Raw genomic sequence first — 11,129 nt, 5'->3', positions numbered from 1 at the left:
CAGTATGTTTTAATTAAAAAAACATTAATAGATGATCTCTCTATTGTGTTTGCCTTAGCTCTTATAGGGGTTATATATAAATTCAAAGGGGAGATATTTGAAGTTGTTGTGGTCAATGGCTGCAATGCCCCATGTTGGCTTCACCATTAGGTCCATTCTTTGAGTCACTAATATATATTAAATTTACTTAAATCCGTCTACACCGCTTAGGCCCTTGCCTAGGTGCTAGGCCCCAGCTTGTCGCCCGACTAGGGCCAAACGTCTTTTAGAACATTTTCTAAGAGTACAAATAAGAAATGAGTTTGGAAAATAACAAAATAGCATGGATTTTGCGATTTTTAATTTAATCTTTTGTTCACTTCGTCATCTGATCTACATCACTTATGGTCTTATAGGGTGTTTATCAAATCTTAATAGGAATAAGAGGATTCAATAAAAGAGTTGTGTTGCGTAAATTAGATAACAAAAATTAAACTCATTAAGTCTCGAATTTTAGTGCTCGCAAGTATATGAATCGGATGATTGTATAGCATATAAGCACGGATATCATCCCACAGAGATCGAATTGATTCTAAAAGTCTTACTAAGCAAATTGGAACAAATTATAATTGGGAAGCTTTAACGGAAAAGATAGAAGATTTGAATACATGAAATAATAAAATTATAAATATAAGAAAATAAAACCTAGGGCATCATTCACCATAACCAATTCTACTTAATTCCCTTAATATGTTTTGCTCAAGTAGTTCCCCAATATTGGTGATCAATTTTCCCTAAATTATTCAATGGCCATGGCATCTGGTTGCATCAAAAGTATCATTACATGTTAACCCTCTATGGCATCTAGATGGATTTAAACAAGTAAGAACCCATTAAGCTCTATCGAAATCATTGGAAAATCACACAAACCCTAATTGTATGGCATCTACAAATAGGTGGTTATGGTATCAATTGCAAGAAGCTAAACCCAATTTAAGTATGGCATCTACTCTAACTTGCATCAAATCAACCTAATTTAAACCTAGATGGTGATCAAGCATTTAAATAAAAATCAAGCGCATTACGAATAGCAAAAGATACTCAATAAAGATGAAAAACTTGATAATAACAATGTGTTGACCCTAAAAACTACAAAGCCTACGTGGGGCGTAGGCCGAGTGACTAAGGAGCTAACTACGTCATTCGGTTGATGCGAGGCGTGCCAACTAGTCGGCCGAGGAGTAAAATTTGTTGATGTTGCATTGAACGCATTACTGACTTCTTGATCTTGCAACTACGTCCGAGAAAGGAACACGTCTCAGCCTTCGGCTTTTCGAGCCTGAAGACAAGGCTGCTAGTTCTGCGAAGTTCACTAATCGTCGGTGCCGAGTTCGGTCACGGTGATTATATTCGTAAAAGTGTAAGCACGTCGAACCAACTCCAAATTTTACGGACACAGGTACTCAAAAGAGATGTATGTCTTGATGGTAAATGTGGTTTGGTCGTCAGAATGTCGAACTCTGAAACTCACTTGTAAGTATCCAATCATAAAATCACTCGGCGTTCAATGTGCCGAATGCAGTAACTTGTAACACCTTACTTCGCTGAGAAAGCTAATAAGATGACCTCTGCCAGTAAGGATTCGGAAACCCTTCTCAACCGAGACTTAGATAGATAACCAGTCGGCCTCGACGCAGTGTTGTTTATCCAAACTGAATGTGCTTATCGATCGACTGATTCTACGGTAACAGTGCTGTTTATCCAAACTGAAGATGTTCGTGGGTTGCCTTCACATTGCTGTTTATCCAAACTGAAGATGTGTTGGCGGAAAAAGAAAATAAAAAATCTCAAGATGTTTGAGAGGTTTGCGTAGGGCAATTTTGTGTTGAATTGGAGGGGCTTTCAAATGACGCATCCCCCTCCTATTTATAGTAGCTAATCTCATCTTGGCCGAATTAGAACTATAGTCGGATTAGGATTTTTCGTCCTAGTCGTACCAGGGCTCGGCCAATCCTACTCCTACTAGGACTTTGAACCAAACTCTTTATCCGGCCACTTTCACTTCTCAAATCTCAGCGTCCTCACTCAATTGGGACTCCTTATTGTACTAGGACTTCGACCTATCCGCTCTTATCTAAATCATTCCTTCTTGCAATAGGACTCGACCGCCCTAACTGAGCGGCTTATGACCATTAGACAACCTATACGCTCGGCCCAATAATATTATTTTGGGCCCAAACATTGCCCCCTCGCTTCTAAGGTCTTCGGCCTAAAACTCTTTAGCCCAATTTTGACCTTGAAGAAGTGAAATCAAACCCTAAAAGTTAACTAAAGGATAATGAAAAGCCTCAAATATCCCATCCATCGAGCGCATTTATGAAACACGATCGTACAATTTGAATTCTCTTGCACGTCTTGCCGCGTGTCAATCCTTTGGTTAACCTAGCAACCCTTAATAATGACCCTCGAAAACGTGCGCCAGTCGAAACGTCTTTTCTGCATTAACTTCGCCGCAACACGCAATCGTGTGTCCTCAAACTGCGAAAACCTCAATCATTTCCCCTAGATTCCCTAAATATCCATAATGATTAGAGATTTCCCAATCGATTCTGCCCCAAAGTTTGAAAATCAAACGCTTGACCTTCCTTCCAAGATGCCTACAAATACTTGAATCCTTTCTATTCGCACTTTACGCTTCCAAAACTCTTAAAATCCTCTTACCAATTTGCCTTCAAAATCCCAGAAAACCCAGAAACTCTCATCCCAGAAATCCTTCCCTTAAACCCAAAAACTCGAGTCTTCAACAATGGCTCCCTTTATCTCTAAGCTCTATGACGAATGCAACAAATGCAAGGACTTCATCGACTAGAGCGCCATCATGACACTACGCTTCGATGGTGAATTAAGCGCTACTCATCAAATCTTAAGGCCACTTTTCAAGGACGCAGTGCCATCGTCTATCACCGCTCTCTTCAAGGCTCATTGTCTAGCCCCCTTGCTGCAAGGATTTGATTGGTCGAAATAGGCCCTGACAAAGCCCCAGGGAGCTTGGCCTTCAACCAACACAACGTGGGTAGCCTGGGTCGAATGGATGTAAAAATTCTTCGACCAAGAATAGAAGACTCTTGGCATCTATGATGTCATTAGACTCTCAACCATGGAAATTGCCATGGACAGAGAACTCCTCATGGCAGCCTTGAGCTTCTAGTGCTTGGCCACCAACACTATGATTCTTCTTTTCGGCCCTATCGGCCCTACCATTCTCGACGTCTCAGCTATCATTGGGACTTTTCTTTCAGGCCTCCCAATTGATGCTACCCTATTTAGGTGCTCGCCCAACCTCGACCTCAAGGTACTATTCGATGAACGGGTCATTGAATCGTTGAGCAAAAATAGTCAATAGCCTTCAAAATAAGAAGTTCAGAAGTAGCAAAAAAACTTCTTCAACTACAACACCGTCATCCTCCATTTTGCTAGCCGAGGAGAAGCGAGCTTACGGAAGGGAGAACACGAAGCCTTCCTATTTTACTTGTACAACAAATTTATTTATTGTACTAAGTCGAATAAATACTTGGTCGAGAACATGCCGGTGGCAAAGCCCTGGATAGTGGTCACACCCTGGCCTTTAGCTCAGCCGTCTTTGCCAACCTCCTCTGCTGCCTGGCCGAAGCGACCGTCAACACAATCGACCCACACTAGAACGGACCTCTCTGGGTTTTCCAATTCTGGTTGCAGGTTTATTTCGCGACTCTTCGGCCAGAGATCCCCAGCTTCTAACCCACTGAAGCACTCGGCCTTCAGTTGGCTTCTCAACAGGGCCGAAGAAGTCTTCAAATACCTCTTCGGCCTAGACGTCTTTTTTGACGATGAATTTTTAATATGTCGTCATCAAGAGTACCCATCCTCAATCAGGCTTCCAACATTAGCATGGAATGAAGCTGAAGATGCTGATCTTCGTCAAAACTGGGGGTTGTTCGTGTTAACATGCGACATTCCCCTTGGTTGCGACGTTCGTCGAGCAAGCTGGAAGGTCTACCATCCTTACTTCATTGCTTGACAACTCGAATGCCTTCAAGGTTGCGCGGTGGCTCTACTTACTTCCCATTCCCTCCTAAGCCAAGGATGCCTCTCTGGTTATTCAGAGAGGGAATGTCGGGATACTGAGAAAGAATTTCAGAAGCGGTGCAAAAAATTTCACTTTTGACCAACTGTTCCTGAATCTCTCGGCACTGATACCTTTAACGACTAGTAGAAATAATACACTCGGGACTTCTTGTTTAGCATCAGTCATCAATGTTGGTAATTAAGTCAGCCAAGCCGAGTCTCGCCGAATCCTAGTGTACAATTTCAGTGTCTACCTTGATGGTTTTCTAGACTGAGATTCGAGTCGACCGTCCGTCCTCATTAAAACCCTACAGGGTAATGTAGCCGATGTGACCGTCATAATAGCGGGCCCGAATCATGTTGGTTTTGAACGGCTGATTATCAGCTGGGTGGACCACAATTGATTTGCCGTCCTAAAAGATGGGAACTTGGTATAGTGACGAAGGAATACAACTTGTTTGATAGATCCAGTCACGGCCAAGCAATGCATTATATTTGGTCTTTGAGTCGGTTATAAAAATACGGTCATGTGGTTGCGACCTGCAACGCTTACCTCTAACGGGAGCACCTCTTTGGTTTGGGACTTGTCGCCGACGAAGCTACTCATGGTTATTCTTGACGGTATAAGTTCATCATTTGAGCAGCGTAATGCCTTCATGATGGATATAGGCATGATGTTGATTGTGGCCCCACAATCGACAAACACCTTAGAAATTGGGTATCATTCAATATGAGTTGTAACGTACAATGGTTTTAGATGTTGGAGATTAACAGAAGAGGAGTAGGGGAACAATTCGGCTAGGGCTGCTTTAAGTTTGTCGTCCTTACTCGCTTGCCCATCTTCTTCGGTGGCGATGAATCAACTTATGTTGCTTTCTTGGCAACCATGTCCCTATCCAAGAAATTTGGTTGGTGTATGGTTGGTTGAAATTCAGCAGGTAAAACATGGACCATACTGATTTTCATGTTTTTGAGGACTGAATGACCCATCGGGTCCTGGTCGTCTTCTTCCGGTTGATCGAGTGCAGTATCATGATTTTGAGCATTCTTGTCATGGTTATCTTCTGCCTCATCGGATGCTTGCCCTTGTGGTATGGCACTTGGACCAGTTTCATTTTGGTTGTCATCTTCGAGCATAATCGATGCTAAGGTTTGATTTTGTCCCTGCAGTGTTTTATGGGCTTGTTCTTCATAGGCGATTTGGGCGTTCCTTGTGTCTAGGTATGCATCTAAACATGCCACATGATCCTTCTCATCGGCCGTAAGGATGAAGAGAGATACGACCGAGAAGACTTCAAAATAATATTGTAAATGTTGAAGGTCTTCAAGGGAAAAAAGAAGCTCAGCGGTGTTTATATCTGTGTATGGGTCGACCTCGAAGTCGAAGACTCGAGCCTCACATATATGCTGGAACCTAACTTTTATTGTTGGATCAGTGGTTTTCTGGATAATCTGTTCAGCATTAGGAAAAGTTAGTGCCAGGTCGAGGGTTTTTGACATGCCTTGGGCAAGCCGTATGTCACTGGCGGAATGTTTCTTGTGAAATTCTTGCATGTACTCCAAGGATTCGCCGAGGAATAGAGGGTGTAGATTCTGCCAAACTTTTATTAATGGCTCTTGCGAGGGTAATAGGGGAAGCTTGCTTTCGGCTTCTTTTCTGAAATGCTTGAAATGAGCTTTCATCTCCCCACGCCGCAGAAGTAGTTTGCGTTTCTCGGACTCTTCAATGGTGGTTTTAAAGTTGCGATCAACTGCCTTTTTCTCTTAAAGTAATTCAACCATGATGGTCGGGGTTTGTCTGTCATAGTCGTTTCTTGCTGCTTTTTTGGTTGCCACCTAGTAGTTGAAGTAACCCGTGCTGCCTGTCGTCGAGCCATACAGTCTATCCGTTGGCGGTGATCTTTTTGAGATTTGGATAACGTCGTATACATGCTAGTAGGAGAATGTAACTATACCAACGTTGGTCGAGTGGCTCAGGTGGCTTGAAGGTTTTTTGACTCACTGATGAACTCGAACTGCTAGAGTTACGTGAATAATAATCCTTATTATAAAACGACGTGTCAAAGTCGAGACGTCGTCTGGCTGAGGTTGGACCGTTTGTTCGTACTTGAGGACCAAGCCTCTCGAACACCTTCTGGCATTGGCCAGCACTGAGTTCCTTTGGAGATGTTGCAGTCGTGGACGGTTGTCATAGTGTTGGAGCCTGAGGTGTTTTCTCCTTAGGTTCGGTTAGGACGATGCGTGTTTTACAACAGCTACACAAAACCATCGGTCCATCAGCTTCTTCTGCACTGGAGTCTGACATAGATTCGACTATGGTTGGTCCTGCAAAACTCCATAGGCGGTTCATTTGAAAATAAATCAATCTTGAGTCGCGACTGAGAGTTCTGCTTTAGGACATGTTGTATTGGGATGAACTCGGCCTTCCCTATCCCTTTGTTCTTAGGCAGATAAGCATCCACCATGCCAAATGTCGTTGAGGGAAAGGGATTAACATCTACAGTCATATGTTTTTCAGGAAATTTTAGCTTACTTTTATCAATCCAACTTTGAATGGCATCACAGAACATGACGTAATTGTTGGTGATAAGTTTGTTCGAGTTATGGTACTTGCAATATGTTTTGCCTTTCAACTCTTTGGCCTTAGGAATGTTATGTCCTTGCCGAAGTTTAATGATATTTGCCAACAACTGGTCGAAAATTGCATTGGCCTTGGTGATATCAAAAGTGTAGACTTTCGATGTTTTAATCATCTCTTCAAAGGCCGAGAGGGTTTTGACATCCTTGGAATTAATTTGAGATAGTGCCTTGCAAATGTATAGTTTATCTATTACTATCTCAACTGCGTCCAGACTAGCGTATTAGGAATCCTTGCCTTCGACCAATGCGTAACTAACCGTGGGATTCTTGTATATCGCTCCTCGGGATGGGGACTTCGAGATCTTTTCCTCTTGGTGCAAATAATCATACTGCTCGACGTGTTAGGCTAGTCCATACATATCTCGGAAGTTTGCCCCCCCCCCCCGAATTTCTTTTTGTATTCCACGTCCAGCCTTTTAGAGCGATTCTGACGAATTCAACTTCAGGGAGAGGTACTCAACACTAATTTCTGGCCTACTTGAACCTTGTTAAGTATTCCATTAGCGACTCGTTTGATGCTTGAGCCATCCTAGCTAGTGATGAAACTGACATTTCCATCTCCGGTTGATAAAATTGTTCATGGAACTTTTCGACTAGTTCTTCCCAACTCTAGATGGAATTAGGCGAGAGGTTGATGTACCAAGCGAATGCTGAACCTGTTAGCGAGAAGTTGAATAATCGTAGTTTATGGAAGTCGCTATTAACATCTGCACAATGAACCGAGTTACATGTTATAACGAAGACAAGGACGATTCTCCAGCAAAAAGGCTGAAATTTGGGATCTTGAAGCCTTTAGGATATTTGAACTTCTCCACATAAGCCGGGTATGGATGGATGAATTTTGGGAACTTCAGCCCTTTTTTCAGGGCTGAATCGATTATCTTTTGGACCTTGATCATATTGGCGGGTATTGTTTCCATTCCCTGGTCGGATCCATCTGATCGATTGCTTGATCCTCTTTTTTTTTCCAAGTCCATCGGTTGGAGCTGAGTGGATCTTGTCTCAGCTTGTAATGGACTACTCTTAAATATAAGTTGTCAAGGTTGACTAGTGTGTGCATCTTCGAAGGCTTTACTGACCAATAGTTTAAGCAATCTAGTATGAGTATCACCATTACTTCGTATTACCTCGAGCAAATTGTTCATTTTTTGGCCCATCGACTGTTCGACCTGTCGAGATTGCTTATCAAGTCGTCTTCGAAGAAATGACCTAGTAGGGGGATCAGAGCCTTCCCCACCATTTTCGTCGCAGTCTTCCACTATCCTTTCGATTAAAATCCTTGTGCTTTTGTTGGGAATTTCTGCGTTGCGAGGCTGGTCACCGAGACAAACTTCCTTTTCTTGGTGCATTGCATTTGCAGCTTTAGGTGTCACATTTATAAGGGGATTTTGTGCCTGTGACAAATCTTGTCCATGGCCTTGAACCGATAGGTCGATCGTTGACTTTCCCATGATTGTTTTCTTTTTTACTGCCCGTGTCTCAATGGTCATGAACTTCAAAGTTTTAGCACTGTGTCCCATTAGGCATGCCAAAATGTTAACCATAAAAGCTACAAAGCCTACGTGGCGCGTAGGCTAAGTAACTAATGAGCTAACTACGTCCCTTGGTTGATGCGGGGCGTGCCAACTCGTCGGCCGAGCTCGGCCGATGAGTAAAATTTATTGATGTTGCGTTGAACGCGCTACTGACTTCTTGATCTTGCAAGTGCGACCGAGGAAGAAACACATCTCGGCCTTCGGGTTCTTGAGTCTGAAGACAAGGCTGCTAGTTCTGCGAAGTTCACGAATCGTCAGCGCCGAGCTCGGTCATAGTGATTGTATTCGTAAGAGTATAAGCACATCGAATCGGCTCCAAATTATACAGACACAGGTACCCAAAAGAGATGTATATCTTGATGGTAAATGTGGTTCGACCGTCAAAATGCCGAACTCTGAAACTCACTTGGGAGTATCCAATCATAAAATCACTTGGCGTTCAATGTGCTGAATGTAGTAACTTGTAACACCTTACTTCACCGAGAAGGCTAATAAGATGACATCTGCTAGTAAGGATTCAGAAACCTTTCTCAACCGAGACTTGGATAGGTAACCAATCGGCCTCGACGCAATGCTGTTTATCCAAACTGAAAGTGCTCCTCGGTCAGCTGATTCTACGGCAACAATACTGTTTATCCAAACTGAAGATGTTCGCCGGTTGCCTTCACAGTGCTGTTTATCCAAACTGAAGATGTGTTGGCGGAAAAAGAAAATAAAAAATCTCAAGATGTTTGAGAGGTTTGCGCATGACAGTTTGTGTGTTGAATTGGAGGGGCTTTCAAATGATGCATCCCCCTCCTATTTATAGCAACCAATCTCATCTTGGCCAAATCAGAACTATACTTGAATTAGGATTCTTTGTCCTAGTCCTACTAAGGCTCAGCCAATCCTACTTCTACTAGGACTTTGAACCAAACTCCTTATTCAGCCACCTTCACTTCTCAAATCTCAGCATCCTCACTCCTTTGAGACTCTTTATCGTACTAGGACTTCGACCCATCTGCTTTTATCCAAATCACTCTTTCTTGCAATAGGACTCGACCACCCTAACTAAGCGGCTTATGACCACTAGATAACCTATAGTACATTTAGAAAAGTTTTGGGCCAAACATAAACCTACGCTCGGCCCAATAATATTATTTTGGGCCCAAATACAATGCCACAAGGCAATTAAGTATTCATGATCAGGCTACATCGTAGCCTAAGCAAAGAAAAGAAAACTATAAACTTTTCTTCCTCTTCCCTTCTTTGCCGCAGCCCTTCTATGGTTTGATAAGAATTGTGTTTTGTGGCTTTCTTACCCTCCACAAGGAGAATTGATCTCCTTAATATAACGTCACGGCAAGAATTGAAAAGGTTAATAGAAAATGCCAAATAAATGACCACTAATCCTAGTTCTAATGGACTGTCAAGTCTTTATTAAAGAAAATAAAAAAATAATGGAAATAATAAAAACTAATAATTAAGTTCTCTCCTAAAGTCCATTGAATATCATTTCCATGTCCATTTGATCTCCAAAACCGTTACAGTTTCATGCATTTGTCTTGGTACAGTTAATTAGTCTATTGCTCCACTGAAATTACTCTAGACACCCAAAAAACTTGTTTTCCACTCCTTTTTTTTTAGCGTAACTCCGGTATTGAATGCCTATAAATTAAAACAATATAATTTGTGTGATGCAAACTAAATAAGCACACAAATTAAAACCCTCTTTTGACAATTGTAGTAAAGATGCAAGTAGGGATCGTTCTAGACCGGGGATTAGGAGGGATTACTAAATCACTTGGAAACTGACTAAAAAACGTAAAACAAACGTTAAAAACACTAAACTAGACTCAAAGAATGCAAAACTAAACAATAAAACACTAAAACAAATCAAAAGACTCAAAGAATACAAACACTTATAAACACAAACTAAGACACTTTCTAACTAAATTAGACACTAAAGTAAAGGGGATTGAGGTTTTGACGAAATTAAACTAAATGCACAGATTGTAATTTAAAGGCAGAATGTAAATATGAATGTGATGAAAATATGGATGAATGCTAGCTAGAAGGTTCTTCTCCACACATGTTACACTTGCATACAATTTGATTTTTAGTTGGTCTTTCGATAAATTATGAAACTCAACACCCCGGGTTAATTAGGTCCGCTTAAATTAACCGTCAAGTTTTCCTTAAGTTAATGAATTGGATGGGTTAGCGCAACGCAATTCAAAACATTCTCCAAAAGTCCTTTACGTGAAAAGCACAATAAAGATACAATCAAAGATCATTAAGCATCATGAAAACTATAAGTGTCGACGAGGCATTCGTTACTATGATGAGCATGAAACTAGTGCCAAGAATTCATTTAACGCGATTGTTTATAAGCAACCTCCACTACTTGTGAATATAAGTTCATAACTATTAGGTGAAACTCACTTATATTCTAGCGTCATATTCATGCATGAAAATTAAGCGTGCACTCTCAATAAACATACATAAATAAGTTATCGATCAAGCAGTTAAACAAATTGAATCCACAATACATGAAATTCCAACCAAAAGTAATCAAATCATATTGCAAGCATAAACATGATTTCGAATCACCCCCTAGCTAAATAGGGGTTTAGCCTCTCATGTTCACAAAAAGAGAAATACAATTGAATTTAAACATAAAGCACAAAGGATTGATTACACCTAGAACGCCCAACGAATCCACTTGAATTTCTGCGCGTCTAAGTCCTCTTTCTTTTTCTCCTTGCTGCGGCAGTGAGGTTAAATGGATGATTTGGATATTATTTTGGATTGGGGATGGATTTAGGGAAGTGTGGTGGTGCGGCAAGGTGGTGGAGTGATGGAGGAAGGTGTGTAAGGTGGCTGCGAGGG

Source organism: Pyrus communis, chromosome 3 (assembly GCF_041283825.1).
Source record: "Pyrus communis isolate YQ-2024b chromosome 3, ASM4128382v1, whole genome shotgun sequence".
NCBI lineage: Eukaryota > Viridiplantae > Streptophyta > Magnoliopsida > Rosales > Rosaceae > Pyrus > Pyrus communis.
The sequence above is the reverse complement of the archived record's forward strand: the minus strand, read 5'-3'. Positions refer to the sequence as shown.